This window comes from Benincasa hispida, chromosome 6 (genome assembly GCF_027475165.1).
Source record: "Benincasa hispida cultivar pf3 chromosome 6, pf3_genome.v1.1, whole genome shotgun sequence".
Taxonomy (NCBI): domain Eukaryota; kingdom Viridiplantae; phylum Streptophyta; class Magnoliopsida; order Cucurbitales; family Cucurbitaceae; genus Benincasa; species Benincasa hispida.
In genome coordinates this window covers 21962555-21974903 of record NC_143483.1, presented here as the reverse complement: position 1 = coordinate 21974903, position 12349 = coordinate 21962555, and positions in this window count along the sequence as shown.

Sequence of the window (12349 nt, the reverse complement as noted above, 5' to 3'; positions counted from 1 at the left end):
TTCTATCTACGAGTTTGAGGGCATAAAACCCAACTAACTCCTGCTTGAACTAAAACTCTAGTTAGTGGAATGTACATAATATCAATAACCCAAAACGACAAAAATGGTAAAAAAAATACAATAAACTAGGGCATCCATATACCCGTTACACATCTCCCACTTGTCCTAGATTATGCAATGTATATGTCTCGCAGACTTAGACTCTCTGGATTGTTGGGGTTGATGTCCTAAATCTCGTAAGGTCCTATAGTTTGTAAACATTGTATGAACAAACTCATTTTGTATTTAATAAAATATATGATATTTTATTCATTGTCTATAAAATATGTGATATTTTAGTTACATTAACGACAAACCAATAAACTAACATCCAAGATTATCTTTGTAACTTAAACATGTATGTGGAGACATACGAGTGGATCATGTTTAAGTGATAACCTAAACGGTTTGTAGTAGATAGATAAGGCTGGATACCTTATCCTGGTGACACTACGAGTATGGCCCACTTTGTAGGTGTTACAATTGTTGTAAAGTGCTATAAATGATCTGATCCTTATCATTCGTGTATTAGATATGCGAGTGAGGATATTCTATATAAAGAAGCTTGTATAAGACCAGATTATGAAATATTTAGTCTCATTATATAACACGATTCATAATATAGACTTATATTTCACTAGGATGACCATAGGTAACATGATCTGAATCCTGAGTGAGTTATGAACTCCTGCCTATGAGGGCAGTCCTTTGATTTGTATGGGTGAGAGTGGCCAGATCGTCGACTCAACAAGCCTACCATTTTGGGAATTCGTTTGATTTGGGAATTGGGAACACAACTATGCAAGATAGCATTCACTCCATCCTCGAGGTAGGGGTAAATAGAAAAATTGCTCCCTTAAGGGTTGATTCCGGGTCTTGAACAATGTGGTGCCACATCCTCTCCTGACCCGAGAGAGGTTTAGTCATAGTATGATCTATTGTTCATTAGAGGGATCAGTGGTACTTAAGGAGTTAGATGTAACTACAGGGGCAAAACGGTAATTTGGCCCAACTACACTTACGAGCAATTTATGAAGGATCATTGTACTGTTGATTGGTTATATCCAATGGACACAGAAATATATCTGTAGTGTGAAGAGGACAACTGTCGGTCTTTAGTAGAGTGTCCGACAGTTAACGGATGGTGAATAATGTGATTAAAGAGTTTAATTAATTATTCATGTACAATTGAAGCTTCAATCTATAGGTCCATGAGGTTCCCTTAGTAGCTCAATAGGATTTAGTTGAGACTCAGTTTTTGGATTAATTTGAATTGTTCAAATTAATAGAGGGATTTAATTATATATGGTATAATTAAATTGTTTCAATTATATATGATATAACTGTCATAATGTATTTGATACATTATAGACTAATGAGAGGAAATAAATATTTGAATGAGATTCAAATATATTTTCTATGAATGGGATTCATAGTTGTTAAATTTAATATAAATGAGATTTATATTAAATGCCATATAATAGAGAAAAGAAACTATAGTTTATATTTTATGTGATATAATATCAAAACTATAGGTTATATGCTATATTTGATATAACATATAATATATATATATATATATATATATAATATGATAAGTTAGTTATCATATTTATTTATATTATATTATTATCATTTGAATAATATGGAAGGGAGTTACAATTCCTTTCCTCATCTTTTCTCTCCACCCACATTAGTGGGGTGGTTATGTTTTTATGGCAAGTAGAATAAAAGAAAAACAGTTTTTCTTCTTCTTGAACGAATGTTGTTGTTAAACAATTGAGAAAGACAAAAGGGTTTTGTACTTTGTCTTGAGTTGTAAGAGTTCTCGATCTTCTTCTTCCTCCACATTAAAAGTTTCCCTCTAAACCAAAATAGTCAGAGCCCACTACTCCTGGGTCACCACTCTGAGAATACCAAGGTAACATTATGGTAGTGTCCAGGTTTTTGGTTCGAGGTTATCTTGAAGAAGGTCTTTAAGAAGTTCGTGATTTTGTTCGAGGGAGAAACACGAAGAAAGATTCTTCAAAGGTGAGGTTTCTTGAAACCCATTTTTGTTTATAGCATGTTGTAATTTAATTGTAAATGCATATCTAGTTGTATGTTTACTGTAAACTTTGTATTCAATAATTAATGGAATTTGGTCGATCTGCTTCCGGTCAAGGTTCTCCTCATACGAGTTCCTTCAATTGGTATCAAAGTTAGGTTGTAGGTTTTTTATTCCAAATTTCTTTCTTGTATTGAATTGTTTTACAGTAATGGTAGGTTTTATAATCTACATTCTGTTTATGTGATAAATGTTTGTGGATGGTTTTGTTGATGGATGTTTCGAGATAAAACTTTCTGTTTAAGGCTTTCTTTATTTTACAATTTTGGTTTGTAAGGGCCCCTGCATTTTTTAGCATTAATATTACAACCGAGTCTGTAATTTGTTAGTTTGAGTCGCTTGTGATGTTCCGGAGGCTTCAAAGAAGGGTTGCAGAGCATTGTTTCGATGGAAAAGATGAAATAGAGGTTCTAGATCATGTAGCTACAGCTAAACGATCGAGTAGTTCTTGTTACGCGATCGTGTAGAGTTTGCTACACGATCGTGTAACATTTGCTAAACGATCGTGTAGCTAATGTTACGCGATCATGTAAAGTTTACTACATGACTGTGTTGCATTTGCTACAAGATCATATAGGCGTTTGCTAAATGATCACACAGTTAATTTGTTACTCGACGCATGCATGCTTGCTACATGGTCGTGTAGACTTTCATGCTCATCGTATAGTCATTAGCTACGTGATCGCATAGTCTTGCTGCTCGACGCGTGGTTCATTTGTTACACGATTAGTTGTAAGGTGTTCTTTGAAGAGCGATTCAGTTTGAGCAATTCAAGATTCGGTTCACCTGTTTCGAACCGGTTGACTCAAATTTTGTAATAGTTAGCCTTTTATTTTTTTTAGAGAGGTTCTATCCCAGTCCATCAATTTTTTTGTTTAAATATATATGCGATGTATGTTTTATATTATATGTTATAATGTATGTCATATAGTTTTAAAAATCACCATAGATTATGCATTCATTTTCATGCATCATTTTATATTATAAATGTTATAATATATGAATATGCATGATTTAAATAGCATAAAGCATGCTCATGCATCATATAGTATAAATGTTATAGTATATATATGCATACATTACAACATATCCATACATCATTTATATTATAAGTATTATAATATATAGTTGAAAGGATTGAAGGAGTAATACAACGGAAGAAATTAAGAATTAATAAGCACTCTAACTAAACTTAATTTGAGTTTTAAACATGCTACAAATTAAAGTTCATAAGAGGGTTTGAATAGTGCAATACTTTTGTAGAATTCTCGAAGAATATAGCTGGATCTCCACTTATTTGAGCTTGAAACTTCAAGTAGACTGCCATCAAGGTCTTTTCTACTAAACTCAAGAAGGAATGTGTGGTAGAAACACTCAAATTGAACTCAATTTTGGATGATATTAAGTGGGCTGTCAAGGGTTTACAAAGGTGCAGACTTTCTGCATAAAACTTAAGATCTCTCTCAAATCTCAGCATGTAAGTTCAATATAAAGACTCAATCCATGCAAGGAGAAGAGACTACATGTAGGAAAACTCCTACTAGGAGTTATCATTGAAGAAGTGAGTGGAATTGGGTGATTGGTGATTTCACCCAATTTGAGTTTAGTGGATTTTTCCCAAAAAATATTGAACAAATCCACTAACTCAATTTTGGGTTAAAATGATTTTTTTAAATAAAACAATTTCATTTAAATAAATTAGTTTTATAAAATTAGTTCAAAGTAATTAATTTAAATAAAAATAAATTTAATTTTAATTAAACCTTTTAAATTAAATTACCATTAATTTAATATCTTAATATTAAATTAACAAAACATTCGTTCAATTTTTTATAAAATTAAACATTTCACTCATATCGAATACAATTAATTGAAACCCCAAAAATTGAATTTGAACGTTTCAAATTCACAACCCTAATTTCATCTAAACATACTCAATTTATCTAATTTATGAGCTAGTAGAGGGACCTAATGAACCTATAGATCATGAGCTCTAACGATTTTTAATTAATTGGTTAAACTCTTTAAAACCGAATTAATTACTATTCGTTAACTATCAAGGCATACCACTATAGCTCGATAGTTTCACTCTCCTCACTGTAGATATATTTTTGTCCATTTTAACCATAATCGGTAAGTTGATCCTTCTTAGGTTGTTCGTATTTACAATTAGGTCAAAATTATCAATTTACCCCTATAAATGTAACTTGTTCCTTAAGCTCCCACTGACCCTCTATTGAACAACTTATTCATAATACCACTTATGAATCATATCCCTCTCTACCACGAGAGGGTAGGACCTCGTTGTTTAAGACCAGGAATCATCACTTAAGAGAACAACTTATCTGTTAACCCTAAGATGGGTAGGAGTGAATTTCATCTTGCAAGGCTATGTCCCCAGCTATCTATCTAGTCTTATCCCTAAAATAGGAGGCTTATTGAGAAGTGCCGTTAGACTACTCTCACCTATGCAGACTAAAGGATAATCCCGAATAAACAAGAATTCATAGTTAACTCAGAATTAAGATCAAGTTATCCTAAGTTATTTTAGTACGAAATAGTTAGTTTTAACAATAAACGGTCGTTATAAAGAAAAGTGACTATTTTAAGGTCCAGTCTTTATGCAAACTCATTGTATAGGATACCCTCACTCACATGTCTCTACATGAATGATCTGTGGATCACATCATTTGTATCAACATATAAAATGGGCCGCATCCAATTGTGTTACTAAGATGAGATATCCAATTCGATCCATATACTTATAGACTATTTAGGTTATATACTATAACTTGATCTTATTTATGTCACTACATAAAGTTAAAGTATTCATACTATAGCCATGGATTTTTTTATTGAATTTTCATAATAGAATGCAATATTAACAACTTTATTGAATAAAATACTTAATAATATTTTATTGATAAATAGAATGTTTAACACGAATTACGAATTGCGAGTTTTTAAGACATCCCCAACAATCCCCAACAATCTCCCACTCACCCACTCACCCAACATTGGAGTTGGACTAAAACTCCAATGAGAATAAACATAAATATATACAATGTTTATATTGTTGAGAAACATAGAGGGAAAATACAATAAACTAAGCCATCTCAAATACCATAGACATTCTCCCACTCACCCAAGATTATGTCGCTCGTGGTCCTAGTCCAACCAGATGGCCCTTGAACACTTTAGTCGAGAGGGCCTTCGTAAATGGATTAGCTAGGTTGTCTTTTGAGGCTATCTTTGTGACGATCACGTCTCTTTGGTGTACTATCTCCCTGATGAGATGGTACTTCCTTTCAATATGTTTTCCATGTTTGTGACTCTTTGGTTCTTTGGAGTTAGCAACAACACCACTATTGTCGCAAACAATGTGATAGGTAGGCGTAGGTACATATCTGGAACTACTTCTAAGTCTGCCAAGAATTTGTGCAGCCATACTGCTTCTTTAACGACTTCACATGCAGTTACGTACTCGGCTTCCATCGTGGAGTCAGCGATACAACTTTGTTTAATGCTTCTCCAAACTATAACTCATCCATTGAGAGTGAAAACTGATCCTGAAGTAGATTTCCTCGAATCTACGTTAGTCTTGTTGGGATTGGTGTCATAATTCTCATGGTAGTCTCGTAGTTTGTAAACATTTTGTAAATATATTGTTATCAATAAAATAAATGTTATTTTTTAAGCATTTACTCAAATCCAATAAACTAAGATCCGTGATTATTTCATGTAACTTAAGCATGTATGTTGAGACATACAAGTGGATCATGCCTTAAGTAATAACCTAAATGGTTTGTAGTAGATGGATAAATGAGGGATACCTAATCCTGATGATACTACAGATACGACCCGCTTTGTAAATGTTACAAATATTGTAAAGTGCTACAAATGGTTTGGTCTTGACCATTCATGTGGAGACATGCAAGTAAGGGTATCCTATATAAAGAGTTTGTATAAGACTGGACCACAAGATGATTAGCCTCTTTATATAACGTCGTTGATAATTGAGACTTACATTTCACTAGAATGACCATAGATGACATGACCTTAATCCTGAGTGAGTTGGGAACTCCTACTCATGAGGGTGGTCCTTTGATTGTATGGGTGAGAGTGGCCAGATTTCCAACTCAACAAGCCTACCATTTTGGAGATTGACTGATTTGGGAGTTGGGAACTCAACTACCAAGACAAAATTCACTCCCCCGAAGTAGGGGTAAGTAGATAAGTTGCACTCTTAAGAGCTGATTTCGGGTCTTGAACATAGTGGCCACACTCTCTCCTAGCCCGAGAGGATAGGCTTTTTTTTTCGGGGTAAATGTCATTGAAGGAAGATGTTCTCTCTTTCTATCCAGTTGGCAATTGTTGGTTCTGTGGGTGAAATAGAATCCATGCAATCTTGGGTTTGGGACTTAGTCATAGTAGGACTATAACTTGTTGTTCATTAGAGGAATCAGTAGTACTTAAGGAGTTAGATGTAACTATATAGGAAAAATGGTGAATTGGCCCAGTTGTACTTACGAGTGATTTATGAAGGGTCATCGCACTGTTGATTGATCATATGGACACAAAAATATATTTGTAGTGCGAAGAGTGCAGCTGTCGGTCTTTAGTGGAGTGACCAATAGCTAACGGATGGTGGATCTTGTGATTAAAAAGTTTAATCAATTATTCACGTACCATTGGAGCTTCAAGCTATAGGTCCATGAGGTCGCCTTGGTAGCTCAATGAGTTCAAGTCGAGAATAAGATTTTGGGTTAATTTGAAGAGTTTAAATTAACAAGAGGAAATTCAATTATATGTGATATAATTGATTTGATGTATTTGATACATTATCATTGGAGGAATTAATATAAATATGATTTATATTAAATACCATAAAATAGAAAAAGAACTATGGTTTATATGTTTCATATGATGAAATATCAAAACTATAGGTTATAAATATAATATGATAAGTTGGTTATTATATTTATTTATGACATATTAATTATATGATAATTAATTATTCTTTTTCTCTAATAACCGAATTGAATGGGAGGTTATTGGAAGTTTTATGGTAACTGTGAGATAAAAAGGAAAATGGTTTTCCAAAATTCAATTGATGATTCATTCAGAATAATCTCACAAAAAGGCTATCAAGTAAAAATGTTTTACTAAACGATAGCATAGAGAGCATACACGATCGAGCTACGAGTTTACTATATGATAGTTACTTGTTTACTCATTGCTACACCATCGAGTAGTAAAGTCTATGCGATAGGCTTCATCTTTCTAAACGATCGAGTATTTCGTCTATACAATAGACAACATTCATCTCCTACTTACTCGATCGTCTACCTCATGCTTTCCTCAATCCAAAATCATACAGAGCCCACAACTCCTGGATTCTCACACCGAGAATACTGAGGTAACCATTGTGGTGGTTTTCTACTTCCGTTTGAGGATCGAGTTGGACTCGATTGGGATCGAGGTTCATTCAGACGTTCGTTGAGATCGAGTTTTGATCATTGCATTCGAGTTCATGCTGATTGAATGATTTGCTGAATGATCGAGGGATACGTGAAGAAAGGTTCTTCAAAGGTTCGCATACTCTATTCTTTGTTTGTTTCCTTAAAGAAGCATGCTGTAATTTTCTGTTTATGCATAATCGTTTTCGTTTAGACTGTAATTGTTTGTGTTCATTCTCAATTGGATTTGGAACGATTCGCTTCCACTCACTGGATCTTTATTTAGATTTCCTTCAATTAGTATCAGAGCTAGGTTTTTCTGATATTCCAAATTCCATTGCTGTATTGAACTTCTTTTACAGTTATTGTGGGTTTTAAGTTTTCTACAATGCGTTTAAGAGTTAAATGTGTTTGTGGATGTGTTGATGGATACGAGATGATTGCCTCTGTTTAAAGCTTTCTTTAAGTTTACAAATGTTAATTTGTAAGGGCCCCTGTGTTTTTGGGCATAATTAACAAGCAATCGAGCCTATATTCAAAGTGTTTGAAGTTTTTTGAGTTGTTCATGATGAAGTTTTGAAGCATAGAGATGCTGTTCTCACAGAGGAAGAAAACCAAAGGTTGGTTGCATCGTGTAGCCCAGGCTAAACAATAGTTTAAATTTGACTAAACGATCGTGTAGAAAAGTTCTACCCGATCGTGTAGTATTTACTAAACGATTGCATCTGATGCTAAACGATTGAGTAAAGCATTTACTCTATCGTGTTGCATTGGCTACTCGATCGCATGGACGCTTGGGGTAAACAATCACATAGAGTTTATGATACTCGTCGCATGGTAGGCGCGCACACTAAACGATCGTGTAGTCCAGCATGCTTCGTTGCATAGTCACTGGCTACTCGATCACTTGGTATACGATACTTGACACTTGCTTCGCGATCGTTCAGACAATCATGCTTCACCGCATAGTTGTCATCTACTTGATCGTTTACGCATACATTACACGATGTGCGTTGCACGATCCTGTGACTTTCATGCTTCATCGCATAGTCATAGGCACTCGATCCATGCTAAACGATCGTTTATGCTCGTACAATGTTGCTAGACAATCAAAAAGAGCTATTACACGGTCGAGGAGACGCGACTTCACCTGAACGGTTCAATACCCGGTTCGCCTGTTTGAACTGGTGGACTCAATGCTCTTTGTAATAGTTAGCTTTATTCTTCAGGATTTAAAGCTAATTATCCCGGTTCATCGAAGTTTATCTAATGTACATGAGATGTATGCTTGTTTATATGCCATAATGTATGACATATAGTTTTAAGACCCAACTTAGGTTATGCATTTATTCATTCATCATCTTTATATTATAAGTTTTATAATATAGTAGATTGCATGATTAAATTATATTAAAGCATGCTCATGCATCATATAATATAAGAGTTATATTTATGCATGCATTAAGCATATTCATGCATCATCTTTATATTATAAATGTTATAATATAAGGGTGTATGAGAGCATGTATGCTTGGTTCATTGCTTTGTTATATAAGAGTTATATAAAAGTAGTAATGAATGAACAATGCATGGAGCATGACACTTAGGTTTATCTATAAGAGTTATAAATGCCTTGAGAATGTGTTGCTTCACATTGTGAATGATTTTAGTTGTTTTCTTTTATGTTATAATGAAAATTAGAACTAAAATCAATAAGAAAGAGTTGCATGCTAACTTAGGTAAAATCATGTTTTAAAAAGGTTTTAAAATTTGATTGAGATAGACCTAAGTTTATGGTTCTAATGAGATTAGAAACCTAAGTTTAATCTTTTAAATCGGTTTAATAGGATTAAATTGATTTCCATAAAAGATTAAATTTGTAATAAATCTAACTATAAGGGATCTTTTGTCTAAAGCGGGTTCTGCTAGGCTGGGGTATTTAAGCTAACGGAAACGAAACACTCTTACCTGAGAACCTACTTGGAAAGGTGAATTAGATAGATTTACTACAAACATGCAACCGTTGATCAAAGACTTCATTAAAGAGTTTAATGAATGATGAACAAAAGTTGTTCAATTTTCCAAAGTAAGAGTTACTTTTAGGCAAACCTAAATAGTAACTTAGTAAAAATAATTAGCTATGTTTTTCTAAGTAAACTAAACCCTAGGTTTAAAATACTCAGTGGGAGGAAAATATATATGTGATATGTCAATTTCACTCACGTTTCTCCCTGAATGTTCACACTGTGAGATTCATGCTTGGCCTCGTGGTGCCCCTGAGAGCATCCCCTTTGGATGGTGTTTGCATGAGTCAATATCAAGGTGACCGGAGAGAGTATTTATAGTAAGTAGGTGAAGGATGTGTGTCAACATGTCTTGCAGTCTCCTTCATTGTTCGCACCGTGAGATCTTCTTCCACGACCTCGTGGCACCCTGGGAGCATCCCCCTTCGGATGGTTTGTGCGGTTGGTCAATATCAAGGCAAACTCTAGAAATGGATAGGGTCGCTTTAGTTTTTACCCCAATTAGATTTTTTCCCTTCAAATTGGCTGCTTGGGGTGGAACTTTAGGATCTAAAATGAAGGGTCACTAAGCAAGTTAATGATTTCTTGACCAAATGAATAATAGCTAGTCATTATAGGAATAAGAGTTGTTTTAGTGTAATGAATGGTTGTGAATGTCTCAGTTCAGAGGAGGGATAAATTGACTATCCTTCGGTGGCTTTTGTTCTAAACCATCAAAGCGTTATTGCAAAACTAGATGTCACACGAGGTTTATTTAGATTTTTCTCAACAAGATTGGATTTTTTTTCAAGAGTATTTGCTAAAATCTAATCAATATGTTTGTCTTTTCAGCAACATGTCATTGTATAATTTTTCGTTAGTTGCCTTTTCTAATTTGATCGATTACATACATTGGAAAGAGTCTCTTAAAACATATTTCATAGTAAACGACATCGAATTTTTCATGGTTGAGGAGTTTCCTCAAGTCCCAAACCTTGATACACTGCGAAATGTTCATAATGCATGTGAGGTGTGGATGAAGGCTAATTCGATGTGCCGACTTCACATTTTTGCTAGCATACTTGATGCATTGGCCAAAAGGGTTGAGAACATGGTCATTGCACGTAAGATCATGGACTCGTTGCAAGAACTGTTTGAACGTAGGTTCTCACTTTTTTAGCAAAAAGGGATGAATGACAAAGAAACCAGTAGTATCAGTTTCCAAGATAACCTCTAGTCTTTCTTGAATGTCAAGGGACTAAAAGAGAAAGCAATTGTTACTGACTCAGATGAAGTTCATCAACAAGAATTGTTCTCTGAAATGGAATTTAGAGTTTATATAGGTTCTGATACTGATCTCACTACTCTCCATAAGAGGAAGAAGTTTAAAGACGATAAATGTGATTTATTTATCTTGGAGACGTGTTTGGTAGAGAATGATGATTCTGCCTGGATATTTGGTTCAGGTGCTACTAATCACGTAAGTTATTCCTACTTGAAAAAAGACTTAGTTCCAGAGGATGAACTCTTATGGAACTGTTTAGAATGGGCAATATTCGCCTCTCCTTTTATCAGTCCCTTTCTTTTCGTAAGAGACTGATAAGTCTGTAACTAATTTAGGAGGGTAGTTATGGTGTACTCTATTCTATTCATAACCGTATTGTTGCGGAATTGGATGAAACTCTTCGAAAGAGATCCAGAATAAAGGAAACTTGACTTTGCTCGTCAATAACTGCATCATTCATCTCGGAGACATTGAATTCAATCATCAAGTCAAGAACATATTCTTTGACTGATTGACATTCCTTCATTCGCACGTTTTAAACATACTTGAAGACCTCGTGCCGGATATAAGTGGATGGTTTCCCAAACATCTCTTGGAGGGACTCCATGATCTGACGTGCAGTGATTATGGCCTTGTGCTTCTCGGTAAAAATGTCAGACAGACTTGCCAAGATGTAGACTGGGGCTTTGTCATTGGCCTTTATCAAGCGGTCATGAGCATCCTTGATTGCTTGGGATGCATTTTGAGCTGGTATTGAAGGACAATCCTTCATTAAGACGAACTACAAATTATCTATAACTAGAATCGTATTCAAGTTAGATTTTCACGTTGCATAGTTTTCACCTGGTTAATTTTTTCGTTCTTTAGCAAGGATATAATTATGGAAGACATACTGAAAACCAAACAATTGGTCGTATTAGTTATATTTACCTTAACCAATTACACAAAATAAAAACATCCAATCAATTCCGAAAAGAAGAAAAAAAATCAAAGAACCTTAATTAAACTATTAATTTAGTTTTTGCAACGATACTTCAGAGGTTTAAAGCAACAACCACCAAAGGGTGATCAACTACCCTTCCCCTAAATTGCTACAATCTTAGCTAATTAATACCAGAATAACTCTTATTCTTATAGTTCTTAGCTACCGTTTTCGCCAAGGATTCATTAACTAGCTTAATTCATCTCATAAGTGTGACCTTACTATTTTCAGATCCCAGAGGTATGCTTCAACAGGCTATCGTAAGGAAAGACAACTGTTGAAGATTAACCTAAAAAACCATTAATGGAGTTTGCGTTGTTTCGAATCTTATGATCAGGCCCTTCGAAGGTATGGCCGCTCTGGGACAATAAGCAGGCGGATCATAGGAATCTCACGGTTCAACTTAATGGAGGAAATCGTAGGATATGTTGACACACACCCTTCTCCCACTTACTATGAACATTTATCCTATTC